Source organism: Peromyscus leucopus, chromosome 19 (genome assembly GCF_004664715.2).
Source record: "Peromyscus leucopus breed LL Stock chromosome 19, UCI_PerLeu_2.1, whole genome shotgun sequence".
Lineage (NCBI taxonomy): Eukaryota > Metazoa > Chordata > Mammalia > Rodentia > Cricetidae > Peromyscus > Peromyscus leucopus.
Window position 1 is genome coordinate 69,837,489 of NC_051079.1, and position 21,760 is coordinate 69,859,248.

Consider the following 21,760-nt stretch of genomic DNA (forward strand, 5'->3'; position numbering starts at 1 on the left):
GAAGGACAAATGGGAATTTCATGGCTACAGAAAGGTAATGGGAGGAATTAATCACTCATTCATGTCAAGAGCAATCAATAAATGCTGTTTGTGACTGTTTTCTCATAAGGCTTGGGCCGAATACATCCACCTTAGTAGAGGAAAATCAGAGGCTTACAACCAGCCTTGGAGACAGTGGACCAGAAAGGAAACCACAGACACAAAACAAGCAGAGACGAGAGAAGCCACCTCAGCCTCAGGATGAGAACACTGAGATAAGACAAGAGAGGGAATATAAAAGGTGATGTATGCACATGTGACATATAAATACACGTGCACAATGGACTAGAAGATATAGTTAAAAAGATGATGAAAGAGAATCGTGTCTACTTAAGTGAAACTCAGCTGAAACCATTATCTAATATATAATCAGAAACTAAAATTTTTAAATGCCATTCACAACAGCACTCGAATAAAATAGTTAGGTATAAATTTAATAAAAATGCACACAATCTGTTTATGATAAACTATAAAGTTCTGATTAAAAATACAAGTAGATAAGTAGATACTCTAAATTATAAAGTAGAATACTAGGTATTGCTAAAATATCAGTTCTTCAGAAATATATTTATTAATTCATCACATTCCCCCCAAAATCCCAGGAGAGTACTTTTTACATTTTGATAAACTAATTCTAAAATCTGTAAGAAAGGGGGCAGGACCTAAAGATGCCAAGATAATATGTTTGCAATAAGAAAGGGGCAAACGGGAGAGAGACTTGGCTGGGTACTGAGTCCTAAGGAAGGCTCCCTGCCCTGCTTAGGGAGCAGTTGAAAGCCTTCATCAGGCCGACAGAGCTCTGTCTCAGCCACCACCTTCTGTGCCTGAGTTAATCTCCATGCCTTTTGAAATGCGTCCTCTTCCTCTGAATGAGGAATGGTTAACACAGCACAGACAGTGCCGGCTTCTTTTAGCCACTTCACAGTGACGACAGTAAAGGAAAAGCCAGTTGGGAAGGTTTGAGACAGCTGCCATTGGCGATGAAAGACACACATAAGGAGCTGGTGCCAGGAAAACTGTGGCTGGTGAAAAGATCGCGGCCATTAAAAAATAACCCAAGTACTTTGCACTAAAACAAAACAAAAGACATTGTGAAGTCAACCCGGAAATCCCTCTGGATTCCTTCGTAGGCTCAAAGGAATACAAGCTTTAACGGATTTGAAAGACTTGTAGATTTGATGAGAGGTCTCTGGGGCTCCTTCCCCACATAGCGCCACCTACAGAAGTATTTCCCTATATCCATCCATCTGAGCATGGGCGGTTTGGGGGTGGGTGGGTTGATGGCAGACCTTGGTACCCTTTGCACAGTGTTTGTTCCCAGAAACATTAAATAATAATGGGGAAACATTAAATAATACAGATCTACATAGAGCTGTGATCTGTCTATGTTTGGATCCACCCCCCTTTTCTACACTCTTCCTCCTCCTCTGTTTTGGAATGAGTATGTCTACCCCATGTCATCCTATGTGGGAAGTGTATTGTTCTCTTTTTGATTTTGAAGGGGCTTGAAGCTTAAAGTTTGCCTTGAATCTCAATAGAAACTGAACTTTGGAATGTTGTTGGAACAGGTGTCTTTATAGGGCCCTTTAGGGGTAGAATGCATGCATTTGAGATGTATATTGGGCTTATGGCAACCAGAGGAGGAATGTTAGTTTGTAAAGCAGGTATTCTTGAGATAGCTCAGCCCCTGGTACAGCCTTTCTGAGAGCTGGGGCATCTTGGAAGTGATTGGCTCACGAGGTTTCTGTTTTCCTTGATGGATTACCGAACAAATAGATTCAGAATCTTAATGGAGTATTGGGAGGTGGTGAAACTGCAGAGTGGAGTCTGATTGGAAGAAATAGGTAGCTAGATGCATGTTTCATTGAGTGTCTTGCCCTGAGCCCTTCCCTGGTCACCCCTCACTCTGAGGGTTCATGGAGTCTTGCCCTGCTTCCTTCCCTGGTCACTCCTTGCTCTGGTGCCTTGCTAGTACGAGGTGAGCAGCTTTTCTCTGTCTTCCCCTTCCCCTCCAGAGATGCAGGTCCACAGACAGTGGCCAGCCAGCCAGGGACTGTAACTTCAGAAGCCGTGAGCGAAGGAAGGCTCTCTTCCTTTACACCGCTTGTCTTGGGCACTTGTCACAGCAACAAGTCTGATGAACACCGTGTTTGCGTGAATTCTTAAAGCAGGGCTCCTTGTGTCCGCCCTGGTAAGGACCCATCTGAGAAGCAGGAGCAGGTGCATGTCCAGTGTAGGCAAGAAGAATGGCACTAAATAGGTCCTCATGATGCTCAAGTGACCCCTTCCATGCTGGACCTTTACGGGGAATCTCTCCCTTGGTGATTAATCATTAATCATAATCTTCACTTCTGAACACTGCCACACAGCACATAGCTAACATCCCATTATCATTAAGATAGACTCCAGTCTCCTTAGGCTGCCTTTCCAGGGAGATGGAGACAACAACTGTTGTGAATTCTGACCTTTCCTCAAAACCCACTTCAGTTCCCTTGTTCATACCCAGAGATGTCCTCCCAACGGTCCCAGAAAGCTGTGCTTTTGCTCCAAGGCTCCACGCTGCTCTTGGCTCCATTTGCACTCATGCCTGTACATATCTGCTCTCTTGAGCTGTGGGTGTAGCCCAGTAGCGGAGCACTTGCCTGGCATCTCTGAGGCCCTGCGCTCAATCCCTAGCACCCGGATGCATTTGTTCCCTCTCATCTCCTAAAGACAGTAGTCCTGTCATTCAGTTATGGCTAAAGAATAACCCACTATCCAAGCCTTTGAAGTCTTTGCCATACTTATCTGTGCATTTCTGAAGACCCCCCTTTCTCTAGGCATCCACAAAGGGTACAACTGCATACTTCCCTTTTGGCCTAAATTTTCATTTTTCAGTATTTTTGCTTGTCTTCAAAGCAAATTACTTCACTCTGTTTTATGTTTTAGCTTTTTTCTTTTTGTTTTTCTTTTTGTCGGCTAGCTTTGGTCCTTATGGTTTTGATTTTGGCTGTTTGTATGGTATTGGAGATCAAACCTGGAACCCTGCATGTGCTGGCCAGGAACTAAAGCTCCAGTCTCTGGTATTTTAGATATTGAATTTTGAATGTGATTTTTGAAGGTTTGTGGACAGAAATTCAATCTACAAATGAATAACAATCTGTCTATTTTAGTTCAAGAGTAAATGCTGGTTCCAAACCAACCTAGTCCTGCAGGATAATGAACCAGGAAATGTTGAGTTCTGCTGGTTCCAGGGGAGCCACTCACAGCAAACGGAAAACAAAAACACCTTACAAATTTGACTGAAGTGTAAAATAATCTTTGCATTCCTATTTCAAAGTCAGTAAAAGAAAAATCTTGGATGTCACCTTAAAAATGGATCAAAGTTTCTTGATAATTTCACATCATGGTTCCTTCTTTGTCTCAGTGACTTTAGATCATTGTAAGGATGGAAAAATGCTGATAATGTTTATCATAGTCTTCAAAAAATCATTAATCATTTACATATCTAAGAGTCTTGCCTCTATCTCATAATTATTTTAGACTGTATTTGGTGGTACCTTCCTTTAATCCTGTATGGCACATGCTTGGACTGGTTAAAATATCAAGCCACAAAAGTAAAAGCCCTCACAGTCCTAGATAAAAGAAGGCTAAAGAGACACAGCAGGTAACTGCAGACCACAGTGTGACTGAGGAATTGCTGCTCTCGTGCAGCGTGCATATGCAAACACAGACACATGCAGTTGTGCACACTCAAGTGTGAGCAGAAGGAGACAACTAAGAAAATGGGAACTAAAGTGAGAATCAATTTCTATTTGCTAATCATAGGAAATGTAGTGTGGTCTTGTGGGTGGCAGTTCAGTTCAAAGAACAACCATGTTGAGATATTGAGGGATGGAGATTCAGAATTTCTAGAATGAAAGCTCCCTGACCAAAAAAAAAAAAAAAAAAAAAAAAAAAAAAAAAAAAAAAAAAGAGGAAAAAATGAGGAAAAGAAGGGGGGTGAGACAGTGAAATCACATGTGTGATGGTATGACAAGAGGGGGGGAAACACAGCAAATGTTAATGATCATGTGTAACTCGAATTCTAATGAGTCTTAATAATAAAAACCCGGAGTTAGATGGGGGAGGGGGAAGTGCTGAAAGATCAGAGAAGTAAAAGAACCAGCCACTAGAGAGACTTCTTACCTCCACAAAATCCTCAGACCAAAAAGGGGCTGAGCTCCTGTCTCCACCCCACCTTATCACTTCCTTTCTTTGCCCAGTCATATCACTTCCTGTTTTCTCCTCTCAAGTGCTGAGATTAATGGTGTGTGCCACCATTGCCTGCCCTCTAGCAGCTAGCTCTGCACTCTGATCTCCAGGCAAGCTTTATTTGTTAGACCACAAACAAAATATCATGACATTTCCCCCTTTTTGTCTAAAATAAAGAACAGTTATAACTAATATCAGAAAAACTATATACAATAAGTAATATAACTATATATAATATATACAAGCAATAATTACACTAACAATGTTGAGTCCATTAACATTTGACAAATTCAGAGAAAATACTTCATTATCTATCCTATCTTGGTGAGTCCAAAGTGTTATATCTAAGTCACCTTCTATCATAACTTGCATTACCAAAGCTATCATTTAATGTCTCTCAACCTTATACACTTTACACCTCTTTAATGAATTTCTTTTCTGAATCTGGTAGCAAGGAAAACTGTAACTATAAAGTCTTCCATTCCATCAGAAAACAAGAAAGAAATAATATTACCTGAGTAAGCAGGAAGTGAATGTGAGAAATGACAGAAACAGCTGGTTGCCTGGATAGTTACCCAAGGTTCCTCTGCAACTTTGAGGCATACATCTTCAGCCTACAGGTCTAGAATATCTGACAGAATTTTCTGTGAAGCAGGTTATTCTGAAGGGCTGTCCTACCTTGTCTTGACAAAGTTCAGCAGTCACTTTCTTTTGTGTCCTGCCTTTCTTGTCCAGTGGCTAACTTTCCTATAAAGAAAGTAAACTCCATATAGAGTTTCTTCAATGCCCATCATCTTCTCTGAAGTAGATTGGCACTGCCAGGAGCAGACAAGTCTCATAGTCATAAAAAAAATTAATAATCTATGTTATTAAAACATCGTAACTACCATATTCTGTAGATCTCTGAAGTGTTTGAAGACAACCTGTCTATCTAAAATATATCTCTGTTTGACCTAGAAAACATACCTAACATGACTACAAGGGTAATTGTAATAGGTGACTACTAATCTGCTTTTCATTATTATCCTAATAGTTGGTAATAATAACTTTCAAGGACTAAAAATTTGCATCACATTGTTAAATGAGTTGCAGAGGTACAATACCTTGAACTAGAGTAGAAATGTATATGTATCTGTAGTGTGCTCTAACAAAAATAATCTCAAATTTGGAGGCCAAATGCCTATAGAGTTTGCTGCAGAGAAACTGCAACAGAAAAATCCCAGACCCATTCAGAGGCTTAGAGAACCTAGCCAGTGAGGCACTGACTCCAACAGGAGCCCCTCTTGCAGCTCCAGCGTGTGCCAGTGGCTACAAAGTCACAGGCAAGCAGCTATTTTGTGAATTAGTGCTCCAAAAGTTGGACACCAGATGTAGCCTGAATTCTAATTGGTCTTAATAATAAAAACCCGGGATCAGCTATAGGGGAAAAGGCTGAAAATCAGAGAAGTAAAGGAGCCAGCCACTAGAGAGACTTCTTACCTCTATCAAATCCTCAGACCAAAAAGGGGCCGAGCTCCTGTCTCCACCTCACCTTATCACTTCCCTGTTGTTAAAGTTTTCTCTCCGGGTCCCGCCAAGCCCTGGCAGTCCAACAGCCCACTTATAAAATAAACACACAGACTCTTATATTATTTAAACTGTTTGGCCTAATGGCTCAGGCTTCTAGCTATCTAGTTCTTACATCTTAAGAATGGCACATTGAACACCATTTGTAGCTGAAGATTTCTCCAGTCCTGCCTGGCCCACAGTCAGGACAAATCTCTCTCACCTGCCAGTCCCACAGCCACTTAGACCCAACCAAGTAAACACAGAGACTTATATTGTTTACAAACTGTATGGCCGTGGCAGGCTTCTTGCTATCTAGTTCTTCTGTCTTAACCCATTTCTATTAATCTATAAGTTGCCACATGGCTCATGGCTTACCGGTATCTTTATATGTTGCTTGTCATGGCGGTGACTGGCAGCGTCTCCTGACTCAGCCTTCCTGTTCCCAGATTTCTCTTCTCTGCTTGTCCTGCCTATACTTCCTGCCTGGCTACTGGCCAATCAACATTTTATTTATACAGAGCAATATCCACAGCACTTCCCGTTTCCTCCTCCCAAGTGCTGGGATTACAGGTGTGTTTAGATTCTCACAGGCACATTCAACAAAACTTTCTCTATAGACTGTGCCATGGCTACTAACTCAAAAATTATTGCACGACTCAAGACAGAGGTCTTCACTATAGACACTTCCAAGCTTTAAAATGAAAGATGCATGAAACATGAAAAGCCCTTCTCAAATGAGGGACATAGTCCAACAACTTGAGTAGAAGTTTCCTTGACTCAGAACTGATCACAGCTCCTGCCTGGAGAAGAGCCTCCTGGTGGCAATGGCCTGATGCAGTTCCACATTAGTTGCACTCTGCTCATCAGAGCCTCTGAACTGCTATCTGAAAGATGATGGACAGGGGTTGGAAATCCAGACTGCGAACTCAGCTCAGCCCATCACCTTCTTTGTAAATGGAGTTTGGTAGAAGATGGCCTTGCCGATCACTTAAACATGGGCTGACTGCTATTCTTCTTGACAGGCAGGAGTAGGCAGTTTACAGCAATCAAATGACCCAGAAACACCAATGCAATTACTAGTTGACCCTTTACCAGCAGCTAAACTAGGTTGGAGAATATTCAAGTGAGATTTTACAGAACTATTAGGGCTTATGTTCTGGGGTAATTTTGAGAAAAATGTACCAAATTAATTAACTAATCAATTAATTCCCTTCTGTTCCCACAATCGATCATCCACTGTGGCCATTGTTCTAGCTGAATTCAGTTCCATCACAGGCAGCTGCCATCCATGGCCTTCAGTCTGGCAGAGCTGTGGTTATTTGACTTGAAACCACTGATTAGAAATGTAGACCCCAGCCTTGCTAGAACCACAAGCTTCTTGAGTCCTCATGTGGAGTATCACCTTTCCTTTCCATGAAGCAAATGAGACAAATCTCCATGAACAGAGCTGTGGGCTTTGAAGAATGGAAGACCCAAAACAGCCTGTGCAGTGACTGGTGATCAATCTTCCACTAGCTTCCAGAGAGGAAGGAGTTCCAAGAACCTAAGTGATTTTGTCACTGCATACCCACTCAAGATGGAGTCTGCAAGGATGTCACCATCTCTGTCTCCACCATGGTCCCTCCTTCTCCATACTGTGACTCCATGGTTTGAAATGGTTTCCTTGAGTTTGTATTATATGAGGAGACAACGGAGTTCCCCGATGTCACTGGAACAATCATCTTAAATATCTTCTGGAAGTGTTTATAGTAACCAGGAGATAAGTCCTCATCTTTTAAATGCAGCCACTGCATTTTCCACATACTAATAATGAAGGTGACCAAAGAGCCATCAAGGAAAACATTGACCAATAAACTCAAATATCTCAGACATTGTGTGGACAGTGGTGTGACTTGGTAACCCACAGATAGTGCCACACTGTACATTTGCAGTAAGCACAGACCTTAGGGTTTCATTCTGTTTCTGTGGAGGGTTGGTGGCACAATGTTAGACCCCTGGAGACTCACACAGAACTACCAAGACCAATTTCAAGGTCACTTGCCCCTCAAGTTGAGCTACTCCTGTGGGTCCAACCGTCACTTGTCTGCACATTACCCCACCATAGTGAAGGACACGTGACAGCCACATTCAATATGGAAGTTCAGATAGTAAGAGACTCTGACATCCTGGAAAATGTATAATATATGAACAAATGATCCTAAACTCAGTTACAAATCCTTCACCACAAATCACAGTTCAAGAAGAATCAAGTTGAATAACATATCAGACTTGGTGAATTTCAGGCATGTGGCCTCCCTGTCCACAGTGCTCTGAGATAGTCTAACACATTCTTCTAAGACTTTCCTAGTGCCTCACATGAGGCCTTGAATAAGATCTGAATAAAAAAGTCATATTGAGAATCCAAAATTTTATTTAGAAAATTCATAGCTGTCATGAATTTGGGTGAAAATGTATAAAAATTGCAGTAGGCTAAGAAATAAGAATTGCCATGTGCCATTTTTATTAAATTTATAGAATTATAGATAGACACAATCAAGTTAGTTCCCAATACCATGTGCTCACATGGCTTGGGGGTATAAAACAGGAGGATTTCCTGGTTTTCTCTGAATCAGGATTTGTGGCATTCATTGTGTTTTCAAATGTAGCTCAGGCTGTCTTTGAACTTGAACTCCTCTTGCCTTTTGAGTGTTGGGGTAATAGAAGAGGACCAGCATGTCTGCTTGGATATGTGGCATTCTCTGTTGTCTTCATTTTAAAGATCAATATTCTACACTAAGAAGGAACTGATATGAAATTTACCACGCAATAGAGGCAGATTTTTATAACAACTCAAAACTGACTAGGGCTTGTCATTTGACTGCGTGATATTGTAAGTGTGAAGCAGTGACTTATTTACTGGGAAGAGAAGACTTTCAGACAGACACTGAGAGAAAGAAGCCAGACACATGCAGGTCCATGCTTGTTCACTGTATTTATATGAATATTAACTACAAGTAGAATGTCTGTGCTTACAGAGGCTGGAATGGCAGTTGCCACTGGAAGATCCGAGTTGGAAAGTAGAACTTTGAAGGACGGTAGAAATAGTTCATTTCTCTTTTTGAATTTATTCTTTTTTCCAGTTAACAGCTAGAACTGTGTGTCCAGTAGACTCAGTACAGTGCCATGAAGCATGTATGCATTGTGTAATGGTTAGGCTCAGCCATCCAGACAATACAGCACTTCATTGATTGTCACACTTGCAATGAGAACACTGAACATCTATTCTCTTGGAATTTCTCAAGAATAGTTTTTCTCATAAGGATTTGTATAGCTATGATAGGATTAAAGGGTAGTTTATTGAATCTACTTTTAAAAAGCAACAACTTCTTTGAAATGTTTTACATTGCTATAAATTTTAGTTTATTGATACAAATTTAAAGTTAATTTTGTTATACTGTATATATATTTCTGCTCTTGTTTAAGGTATTATGCTTATGCAACTCATTTAAAATTATAATGCATAATTAAGAAATACATATTAATAATTATTCATTGATGATAATCAAAATTATAGTCATGTTAGTTAAGTTTTCTAGGTATACATAGATATATTTCAATTAGCTAGGTAATCTTCAAACACTCCAAAGACCTACAGAATATGGCATTTAAAATGTTTTAAAAATTTTCTGGACAGTGAGACACGTCTGCTCCTGGCAACACCAATTGCTTCAAAGATGATATGGGCATTGAAGAAACTTATTATGGAGTTTATCTTTTTCATGACAAAACTAGCCATTTGGGTAAGAAACTACTCTGGCCTGGACTGCTTGACTGTTTATTGTATAACCTGGACATACAGGACCCACAGGAAAGTGACCAATGAACTTTTCCAAAATAAGGCAAGATGGTCCTTCAACTCCTGCTTCACAGAAGATACTGCCAGACGTTCTGCAGGACATAGAGGAAAATGACTGATGAACTTTGCCAATAGGTAAGATAATCCTGCAAATTTCCTGCTTCACTAAAAAGTCTGCCAGAGACTAGGCCTGTAGGCTGAAGATGGATGACTAATGTCGCAGAAGAATTTGGGTGACTGTCAGGCAGCCAGCTGTCTCTGTCATTTCTAGAATTTTGGAAATCCCTTACAATGTACTTCCTGTTTACTTAGGTAATGTTATATCCTTCTGGGGTCTTTGATGGAGTTGAAGACTAGATAGTTATAGTTTTCTTTAATCATGAAAAAAGGTAAATTAGATATAAAACTTTAGACTCACAAAGATAAGATAGATGATAAAATAGTTTCTTTAATTTTGCCAAATATAAATAGGCTAGATACTCTAACTGTAATTCCTGCTTAATAACTCTTTTGTTATATATAATTTTACTATGTTAAAATTAAAACCTTCCTTTTTGATTATACAGAAAAGGGTAAGTGCTCTGGGATGTCTTTCTGTATGCTATGAATATATGTTGCTCTCATTGGCTAATAAATAAGCTACTTTGGCCTATTGTAAGGCAGCTTAGAGGCAGGCAAGAAATCCAAGCAGAGATACAGGGAGGAGAAAGGCAGGGTCAGAGGAGATGCTGAGAGCCACCTGGGAAAGCAAGATGTAATGCAACACAGGTAAAGCCACAAGACACATGGCAACACATAGATTATAGAAATGGGCTGAATTAAGTTATAGTTAGGAGGAAGCATGAGCCATAGGCCATACAGTTTGTAATTGATAAAAGCCTCTGAGTGATTATTTTATAAGCGGCTGCGAGAGCTCAGGTAGGAGAGATTCATCTGGACCATAGGGCTAGGTGGGACTGAGAAACTTCCCCCTACAGATCTGGATATGAGATAATGAGGCAATTGTAGCCACATTTCTGTTTTATGATTATCTGTTCTGTGATAGGAGGCAGCCTTACACTGTGGCAAAACTACAACCTGCTCACATAAATGCAAGAACCAGGAGAGCATAGCATGATTGACAGCCTCTATAGGAGACACCAAATAAGGTCACAGAGTAGCGATGCCTGCCACGGCAAAGGGTCAGCAGATGAATCAAGGTCACAGCTATCAAAACAGAAGTTAGAAATGGAGAGAGCGGAGCTTCAACCACCCCCAGCTGGGTGAGCAGCATATAAAAAGCATATGATCATCTCTCCAGCCAGGCCAAGGGAACCTGCACAGAGTGGGGGGCATATGATCACCTTCCTGGCTGGGCCGGGGGACCTGCATAGAGTGGGGGACTCCCCAATTGGTTCAATTTATGATAGGCTCAGAGAATTAACTAATTGCAAGAGAACATAACTCAGTCTTTGTCCAGTTTCTGCCACTAGTCCTATAAAAACCCTGGATAAATAGCTCGACAGTTTTTCTCTCTCTTGAGACCCCTCCCAACTCTCTGGAATTTCTTTTACTTCTCCTTAGTTCCTTTTCCTTATTTCTCTTTAATAAAGCTTTCTTTCTTTGCTTACTCCCATTTGTGCCCACACCTTTAGTCAGGAATAGCAAACTCAAGAGCTATTGTCTCAGTTTGACTTTCAGTGACCATTGAGTGTCTCCCACCCTAAGTTCCTAGAACATGAAACATCCAGTTGCTCTTGAACATTGGTGTCTACTCAGTAAAGATATTGGTAAGCCATGAGCCATGTGGCAACTTATAGATTAATAGAAATGGGTTAATTTAAGACAGAAGAACTAGATAGCAAGAAGCCTGCCACAGCCATACAGTTTGTAAGCAATGTAAGTCTCTGTGTGCTTACTTGGTTGGGTCTGAGCGGCTGCGGGACTGGTGGGTGAGAGAGATTTGTCCTAACCATGGGCCAGGCAGGACTGGAAAAAAACTTCAGCTACACACGTGTGCATGCACACGCGCACACTCACACACACACCTCCACATATACAAAGCACACATACACACACAACTGAAAGCAAAAAGCCTGCCATGGCCATACAGTTTGTAAGCAATATAAGTCTCTGTGTTTACTTGGTTGGGTCTGAGCAACTGTGGGACTGGTGGATGACAGAGATTTGTCCTGACTGTGGGTCAGGCAGGAAAACTCTAGCTACAATAAGACTTGGATAAGAACTGTTTAGTGTGTGGTTTGTGGTGCCTTTGTTACTAAGAAGTCAGAATAAAAACGTATTTTTTGCCGGGCGGTGGTGGCGCACGCCTTTAATCCCAGCACTCGGGAGGCAGAGGCAGGTGGATCTCTGTGAGTTCGAGGCCAGCCTGGGCTGCCAAGTGAGTTCCAGGAAAGGCGCAAAGCTACACAGAGAAACTCTGTCTCGAAAAACCAAAAAAAAAAAAAAAAAAAAAAAAAAAAAAAACGTATTTTTTAATTTACGTTTTCAGAAAGATCATTTAAAAGCTGCATTTCTGAAAGCTGAGGGCTTACTGTAGCGAGGCAGTCACTCACTTCTGTCAGTAGCTGAGCATCACATTTGTTCTTGCTAGTTAAACCTTTCTCACTTCTTGGGGCAGAAAGTAAAGCAATCCTAAAATATACAGCAAGAGAGGCATTAACTTCCTATCAGCTCAAAAGATTCACACTGATCAATATGAGGAACAGGGCAATATATGTGCCTTGCTTCCAAACTAGCCTAAATCCTCACCCTGTGTGATTCAGTGAGGAGTCAGCAGTGTTCAGTCTGCTGGAAAGTGCCTCACTGCACCACTTACCTTAAAGCTTGGGTTTGTTTTTCCTGTTTAAATAAGTTGTACCTGTTTCAATACAAAGCTATAATCCAGACCAAATGAAAGACATTCATCTTATTGATGGGCCCTTTTCAATAAGATACAAACAACGTTAATTGGGTGCTAAAAGATGTGTTCTTCAGCATTACATAATTATTCATTATGTGAACACCTGGAACTTAATTTGCAAACAAAATGGGAAGGAAGCAGGGGGAGTGACTGGACCTTTTCTTTAGATAAAGTGCATAAAACCCAGGAGCTGGCAATGATGTGGTATAATTGAGCCATAATGAGCAAAAGTCCAGTTTCCCTGTGCAGAATTCACACCTTTCCATGGCAAATTACAGCTTGTTTTTCCAAATCCCTTTAAGAACATTTACTCTAGCCCTCTGTGGTAGTCCAGGCCTGGAGTCACAGCACTCAGGAGGCAGAGGAGGAGGATTGTGGGTAAAGACCTTGTCTCAAAAGGAGAGAATGATTTGGCTTTGGAAGCAGAATATATTTCCCACATTATTTGACCTTCTGCACTGATATAGTAGATGTTCAATGAATGAATACTCATTAGAGAATGGTTCTCTGATTAAGAATCAGCCAATAAAAACACCTGAGAGTGCAAATGGGAAATCTGGGGCCAGTTGTCCGGACAGAGAGAGCAGAAATGCTCACTGGAAGCAGCAGTAAGACGTTAATAGCCAGGACTCTATCACTGGCTTTTCCTCTCTTTTCCTCAGCCTGCCTTTGTGAGAGGGAGCAGAGAAAAGGGATGGATGGGGCTCACGATGTATCCGGGATGAGAAACGAGGTGGCAGGCAAGACAGCACAACGCAGGGAGAAGGAACTGGGTTTAGGAAAGCAGCGGATTCTTCCATTGCTCCCCTCCCCTCCCATGACCCATTGAAGCTTTCAATGTGCATACTACTATACTTATAACCACAGGGGTTAGGTACCTAACATGGGACTTGGGTGGGCGGAGAAGCAGGGATATCCCAATGAAGGAGAAATAGAACAGAGTGTTAGAGAGAGAGAGAGAGAAAGGGAAAACCAGAATAGGAGGATTAATTAGTGGAGGGCGTGGGAGAAGAGGGTAAAGGAGGGAATATGGGAAGGAACAACTAACACTAAAGGTCACGTGGAAACCTACTCCTGTAGAAGTTTCCTGAAATATATACATATACGAAAGGAGTCTAAATGGAGTCACCAAATGATGGGGGAGACAATGCCCCAACTAGACATCTTTTGCCACCAAGTAAAAGAACCAGTGCCAGGAATAGGTTATATCTTGTTGAATCATTGGCCAAAGGGGTCCAATGGGAGCCCCCAAATATCACAGGCTATTGTAAAGGCTACTAGTTGGTACTGATGTTAAAGACAATACACATCTCATTGAACACAGAGAAATCAAGCTGTTGCCTAACTAGAGGCTACTGACTAGCATTTGTGGTACTGGAAGGTATTCTGCATGCTACCAGAAGAGAAAGGTAATCATTAATCCAGCTACAAATCGTGCAACCTACAATAGTAACCAGCCTGCAAGATGTACTGGTATAATAGTGGCATAAATGGCATGGGAGTAACCAACCACTTTCTGATTGGATTTAAGGCCCATTCCATGAGATGTAACCAATACCTGATACTGATAAAGTGATCAAGAACTTGAGACTAGACAGACCATGGGCCTAGGGGGAAAAAAATCAAAGAGTATTACTCTGCTAAACAAGCATGCAATAAAATGATGCCTAATGTCATTATGCTGTGCCCATAGGACAGTGCCTCACTCAGCCATCATAAGAGAAGCTTTTTGAAGTAGATAGAAACTAGACTGTCCACAAATGGACAATGTGCAGAGAGTGAGAGACTTTGGAGGCTCTAAATACATAATATTTTTGTAAACTGTGAAGATATGTCTCTGCCAAGGCACCGTCTGATTGGTTTAATAAAGAACTGAATGGCCAATAGCTAGACACGAGAGGATGGGCAGGACTTCTGGGCAGAGAGAGGAACTCTGGGAAGAATCTAAGGTAGGGAATTCACCAGAGAGACATGGAGGAAGGTGGACGTATAGTATGGAGGAGAAGTAACAAGCCACATGGCAAAAAGTAGATTAATATAAAGAAGCTAATTTAAGTCTTAAGAGCTAGCTTGGAACAAGCCTAAGCTAAAGCCAAGATTTCATAATTAATAAGAAATCTCTGTGTCATCATTTGGGAGCCCGTGGTCCAGGGAAAGCTCTGTTACTCCTCCCCTCAAGGATTGGGATCTATGTAGAAGAGGAAGCAGAAAGAGTATATGAGCCAGAAACCTCCAAGGAAAGTGTCTTCCAGACACAACAGAACTGATGCGCATAGGAACTCACAGAGACTGTGGCTGCATGCCAAGGCCTACACAGGTTCAAGCCAAATGTGGTCCCAGAGTGGAGAAAGAGAAGTGGACATAGGCTCCTACCTCTAACCAAGAAGTTTTCTGTAGCAGATATCTGCTAGCAGAGGAAGACAGTTCTATCCAATGGAGTCTCAATGGGTGTGTCAACCAGGAGTCTCAATGGGTGTGTCAACCACACTTCAGGTAGGCCCGGTGCCCAGAAATAGATGCCTAACACAAAATGAACTCAATGGTAATTTTGTAGACATTTTCTTTTGTTTGAACAACTTTTGTCTTATTTGTCTTTTGCTTGTATTCCGGTGTGTGTGTGTGTGTGTGTGTGTGTGTGTGTGTGTGTGTTTCTTGCTTTTTGTTTTGTTTTGTTTTGTTTTTTAGAGGGAGAGACTAAGAACTTGAATTTAAGAAGTTAGGTTAGGTAATTGGGGAGGATCTGGGAGGAATTGGGGGAAAGGAATACATGACCAAAATGTACTGTATAATTTTTTTCCAAAAAATAAATAAAAGAAATTGGAAGCATTTGTGCATGTCTTATTTTGTCCCTAAGAAAGAATTTATACTTTCTTATTTTGAAAGAAAAGTTTTCAACGATGATGGCAACAGATCCCTTGCAAATGTTTATCTAAAGAGTTTGGGTCAAGTAACAGCTCCAGGTATGTACACACAGGCTTGGAGTGAGTGGATCAGTTTAAGAAAGTTACCCGCCCCTGAACAGATCCCAGAAGACATTCACCTTGAGGGGCAGCAGTTTCAGCTTGCAGAGTGGGCAGACAGTGAGAGAACTCAAGCCTGAGTCATTTCCACGGAAGAGAAATGCCATTCTGTCCTTCCTTCCCAGCATGTCTCGGAGGTCAACTTGCCCAGTTTTATTGGCCCTGATCCCTGTAACAAGAGCCCATGCCCACACTCTGCTCTTCCTCAGAAGGCCAGCCCAGAATGCTCAGCTCTCAAGGATGTTCATTTCTTGATCATTCGCCAGGCCTGGACCTTCCTTCTTATTCAGAACTTGTGTTCAGCATGCCAAAAATAGCTTCACTTGCTGTAATTCCAGCTACAGACAGTGGAGCAGCGCTCACCATGCCAGCCCTCTGTCTCCTCCTCACCAGCTCACAGCTTCCTTACTCTTGAACACTCATGAGCACTGATTTCCACTGAGCAGCCTGAATCAGGGTTTCTGAGTCCTTGTTCCCTCCAGGTCTTTTTTTACCTCAAAATAGGTATGCAAATCAAATTGTTGTTAATAATAAATCATAAAGATAATTATTTTAAGACAACTCATTGGCATAGGTATAATTTTACCATTCTTAAAGACCAAAGTGAATCCTCATGCTAATAAGAAGGGTGGACATATTTTTACACAAAGAACTAAATCTTGGGACAGTAAAATGTCTCAGAGGGTAAAGGAGCTTGCAACCAAGCCCGACAACCCAAGTTCAGTCCCCAGAACTCATATGGTAGACAAAGAGACCTGACTCCCACAAGTTATCAACTGACCTACACTTTCATGCATGTGGGACATGTGCTCCTGCCCCATACATACATGTACAAAATAATGAATGAAGAACTGCAAAATGTTTCTAAAAGCATTAAATCTTGGCTGAGTATTTGATACTGTAGGAAGCAAGGAATCTTCAGTGTCCTCGAGAGTTGATCGATCACCATTTCAATTTTATAATCACCAATGCTTAGAATGTCACTTTGCATAAATATAGTACAAAATGACAGAGGCTGTAGTGTGAATCTAATTAACCTTATCAATAAAAACAGGAGTCAGATATCGGGGTAAAACCTGAAAAATTAGAGGAACAGGAGAGCAGCCACAGTCGCTTCCTTCCTCTTCCCTTCCTCTAATCCAAAAAGGCTGAGATCTTGTCTCAACCCTGCTTTATCACTTCCTGTTCCTCTCTATACAGACCTCCAGGCCTCTATGGTTAAGTAGTGGCTAGCTCTGCCCTCTGACTCCAAGCTGGTTTATTTGTTAGAACACATACAAAATATCATGCAAGAGGCATGTTTAGGACCATCTCAGAAATTGCTGGAAATACTAATTCAGCTATTATGTCTCCTAATTCCTCTTCCCTCCAGTAAATGACTATTCTCTCAATGGCTGTGGGAGCCCAGAAAAAAATGAATATGGCCAAGTCACATCACCCCGTGGGTGCTTTGAGACTTCCACTAGCAACACTTGCTTGCTGATGGTCCCCTCTCCTATTGCACTGTGTCTTGTTTACCTTTGTACATGCAACAAATTGCCCAGAGGACCATAACACAAATGTCTGCTAGTGGCACATGATCAAAGAGCTGGTGCACTCAGTGGGGAAGCAGGGAGTAGCTCCTCCCCCAGGTGGCTTTTGGTTTGAACTTGAACTTCAGGAAGCTTTAGTCATTTGTCTATTCTGCTTGCTCTGTCTGCTTGTGTCCCATGGGCAGCTTTCCCCTTACCATTCTCTTTACAAACAGAAATCCATCTACACCTTTATGCTGTGATCTGAAACACAGGCGCATATTCTGTGTGTGGTTTACCCTCCAGTGAGGCTTCATATCAATTTTCTACTTGACAGGCTCTAGAATCACCATTGAAATGAATCTCTGGGCATGTCCAAGAGGGGTTTTATAGCCTGAGAAGTGGGAAGACCCATTCTAAACATCGGTGACAGCATTCCATGGGGTGGGGGACTGGGTTTCATAAGGAAAGTAATCTGAGCATCAGCATTCACGGCTCTGTTCCCTGACTGTGGATGCAATGTGACCAGCCACATCATGCTCCTGCTACTGACATCCTCTTCATAATGGCTTGGACTCTCAATGTGAATTAAAATGAACTCTCCTCCTTAAGCTGCATATGCTGGGTATTTAGTCACAGAAACAAATAAAAGAACTAATACTGGTTCTTATATAGACAAAGAGGCCTCACATTCCTCAAGAGTTATCTGCACCAGTACTCAACCACATCACCACTACTCAACCACATCACCACTACTCAACCACATCACCAGTACTCAACCATATCACCACTACTCAACCACATCACCACTACTCAACCACATCACCACTACTCAACCACATCACCAATACTCAACCACATCACCAATACTCAACCACATCACCACTACTCAACCACATCACCACTACTCAACCATATCACCACTACTCAACCACATCACCACTACTCAACCACATCACCACTACTCAACCATATGTACACTTAGTTCTCCCACAGTACAAAGAACATACAATATTCTGTGAAAGCAGAGAATTAACTGCACAACTCACAAAATCCCAGGCTTACTGCAGATTTCTCTGTCTAAATCTTCAGCAATTTTAATTAAAAAGATTAAATACCTATTTTTCTCTGAAGGGTGTTAACTCCACATTACTGGAGAAATTACAGTATTTTGTCATAATTTCTCTGAGTTTTATAAATTACTAAAGTTCACTTTTTTTTTTCCATTTGCGAGATTATGGAAAGCCTTGGAGAGATTATAGCTTATAAAGTAAATCATTATTCTTCCGAGAAGAAACACTGGAGAAGGAAGCCTTGAATTGGAACCCACTGTGAACACTGTAATGTATTCTCCTGTGAAGCCGTCCTTGACAATGAGCTTTAACAGGAGCCAGATGAGCTTCCTCGCATTCAGCCTCTCCGGTGACACATTGGTGCTAATAAGATCTGGGGATACTGAGCAGCAGGCAGAAGCTGGGATAATTTTAATACTCCTGAATTCTGCATTATACCTTATTTGTGATAGTGCTTTGTATGTTTTTCAGGCATATAATTGCGTATATTCATAAAATGTAATGTTAAGTGGATCTCTCCTAAGCAGAAGTCACAGCTCCTGATGAAGTCAACATGCATAGCAATTTTTAAAACATCCCACTAACATCTCCTAATGGTGCTTATTAGCTAAGTTCGCTGACGTAAGGCGAACCAAAGAATGAAAACAGTGTTTCTAAGGAGGCCAGTACAAATGGTTAATTCATTTTAACAGTGTGGTCAAAAGTCTGAAACTCAAACGTGTCGAAAGATCATCCTCTGAAATAACTTTGCCTGAGCACACTCATACCCAACAACCACCCCAGGGTTGCTACTCAGTTGTGGCAAGGAAACCAATGGTTCATTAGCACCTCTGTAGAACTCAGAGGAGGTTAACACTAGTGTACAACTGAGTGGGAGGGCCAAGCGAGGGACAGTCTTAAAAACAGCTGTCAATTTTCTGTAGGTATTCCTAGCCTTTGGCTACCCCTCCTGCCATATACTCATTTCCTGGCTCGTCTTTGGGATTTTAATTTGTCTTAGTTAAGGTTTACTATTGCTATGAAGAGACACTACGACCATGGCAACTCTAAAAAAGAAAACATTTAATTTAGGATGGCTTGCTTACAGTTTCAGAGATTCAGTCCATTATGACCGTGAAGTGGAGCATGGCAGCATGCAGGCAGATGTGGTGCTGGAGCGGAGAGTGCTACATCTTACAGGCAACAGGAAGTGGACTGGATGCCACACTGAGGGAAGCTTGAGAAAGAGAGACTTGAAAGCTCACCCTCACAGTGAAACACTTCCTCTAACAAGGCCACACTTCCTAAGAGTGCCACTCCCTTTGCAGGGACATTTTCTTTCAAACAACCATATGACTTAATGGCTAAATGCACTTATGCCACAGTCCATGAACATCTAACTACCTCTGCCTTGCTCATCATCCAGGACCACAGTAAACAGGAAATGCATCCCATTACCCCCTTTGCTAGAGTTGAAACATGAGCTATTCACTGGCTAAGGTCCAGCACCAGCCTGGTACCAATTACACAAGATGAAGTTGACCTCCAGATCACCATCTAGTAAGGTAACAGTCAGATTTTTAGGTGATGCTAAGCACGAAGGTGAGAGCACAGTTGTGAATATGGATAATGGTATTAGCTAGCCCAGACACATACTGTGTGGTCTCAGCTAAGTCATTAGGTTTCTCTGCTAGTGACTAAAATTATCCTGTCTCCCAAAGAATCAATCTCAGCCATCAAGAACCACCTCACTCTAGATGCCTAGGGGGGCTGCCCTCCTCCAAACTGGAGGTCCCCAGCCAAGCATGACTATCTTAGGGAAACAGATAACTGCTCCCCCTGCAGTAAGGAACACTGCTGTCAATTACTCTGCAGAGCTCCTGAGCTGGGCCCAGGAGAGACATCAGCTAAAGCCAGGCTAGGTTTCTCCCACCTTCTTGGCTTACCCTGAGACCACTCACCCCTGGGATCAACCATCTGCAAACACCAAAGCCACAGACCAAGCATTTCCAGTGACCCCCAAATAAAGGCATGAGAGTTGTCCCATAGAAAGTTAAGCTGTGCCCAGAGTTCCCAACAGCATAGAATGAGACACCTACGTACTGTTGCTACTGTTAAGTCCCCCCAAAGAATTATGTGGTAAATACAGTCCCAGTGAAACGTTGGTTGCCTTTAGCATGAAAAGTCTAGGAGAGGTCTGGAGCTGTTCTAGTTTGGTTTCTGTTGCTGTCATGAAACACTCTGACCAAAAGCAATCTAGGAGAGAAGAAAGGGTTTATTTTTATCTTACATTTCCACGACACAGTCCATCACTAAGTGAAGTCAGGGCGGAATCTCAATTCAATTCCATTGGTCCGTATGTCCATTTTTGTGCCAGTACCAAGCTGTTTTTATTACTATAGTTCTATAGTAGAGCTTGAGGCCAGGAATGGTGATGCCTCCAGAGGTTGCTTTATTATACAGGATTCTTTTAGCTATCCTGGGATTTTTGTTTTTCCATATGAAGTTGAGTATTTTTTTTTCCAAGTCTGTGAAGAATTGTGTTGAGATTTTGATGGGGATTGCATTGAATCTGTAGATTGCTTTTGGTTAAGATTGCCATTTTTTACTGTTAATCCTACCTATCCATGAGCATGGGAGATCCTTCCATTTTCTGATATCTTCTTCAATTTCTTTCTTTAGAGATTTAAAGTTCTTATCAAAAAGGTCCTTCACTTGTTTTGTTAGTGGTATCCCAAGGTATTTTATATTATTTATGGCTAGTGTAAAGGGTGATGTTTCTCTAACTTCTTTCTCAGCCCTTTTATCATTTGTGTATAGGAGTGGGATATAGGGTCTTACCAATTCTTTCACTTTCTTTCTCTTTGGTTTGCCAGCCATAGCTGAAGTTTCTCTAACACAACTCTGACCACAATGTACCACTTTACCAGAAGGCTCAGGTGTAATGGGACCAGCCAAACCTCAGCTGGAACTTCTGAGCCTTCCCTCTCTCTAAGGCAACTGTGCCTGACCTTTCACAAAGGTGACAGAAACTGACCCACACAATTAACAATGGGAAAAGTTTAATCTGAGACTTCATTGGATGAATCATCAAGGCAGTCAGTTGTGGAGAGAAATAAAAATGGAAATGATATCTTTAGATCCAAATACAGTAAGAACAGATGAGCTGTCTCTGCTATTGAGTTAAGGAACATGAAGTCGGGGAGGCATGCTTGCACCCCACTTTCAGTGTTGCTAAAACAGAGTGCAGGGGACACAAGATTATTAAGTGCTCATCCAGCTTCAATAGGGTCTGGCTTGTTTAGGAAATAACTTTCAGGAAGTTAGGATCCCAGTGCTCTGAGTCGCCCTCAAGTTCCCATAGTCAACTTGGCAAGATGCCATCCCTAACTGCAGGGTGGCTGGACCACCACGTCAAATGCTGACTTCTAAAGGACCTCGCTGCCAGCTGTCATCTCTCTCCTGCACACACTGATGCTCTGCCAGCACCGTCCCACTGCACCCAGAACAGTGGGCTTGGATTACAGCCTCGCCATTCCCAATATCCATCCCATGTCTCAGAAACAGTCCTAAATGTAAATGTCATACCATCTAACCACCCAGGTTACCTGTAGAATTCC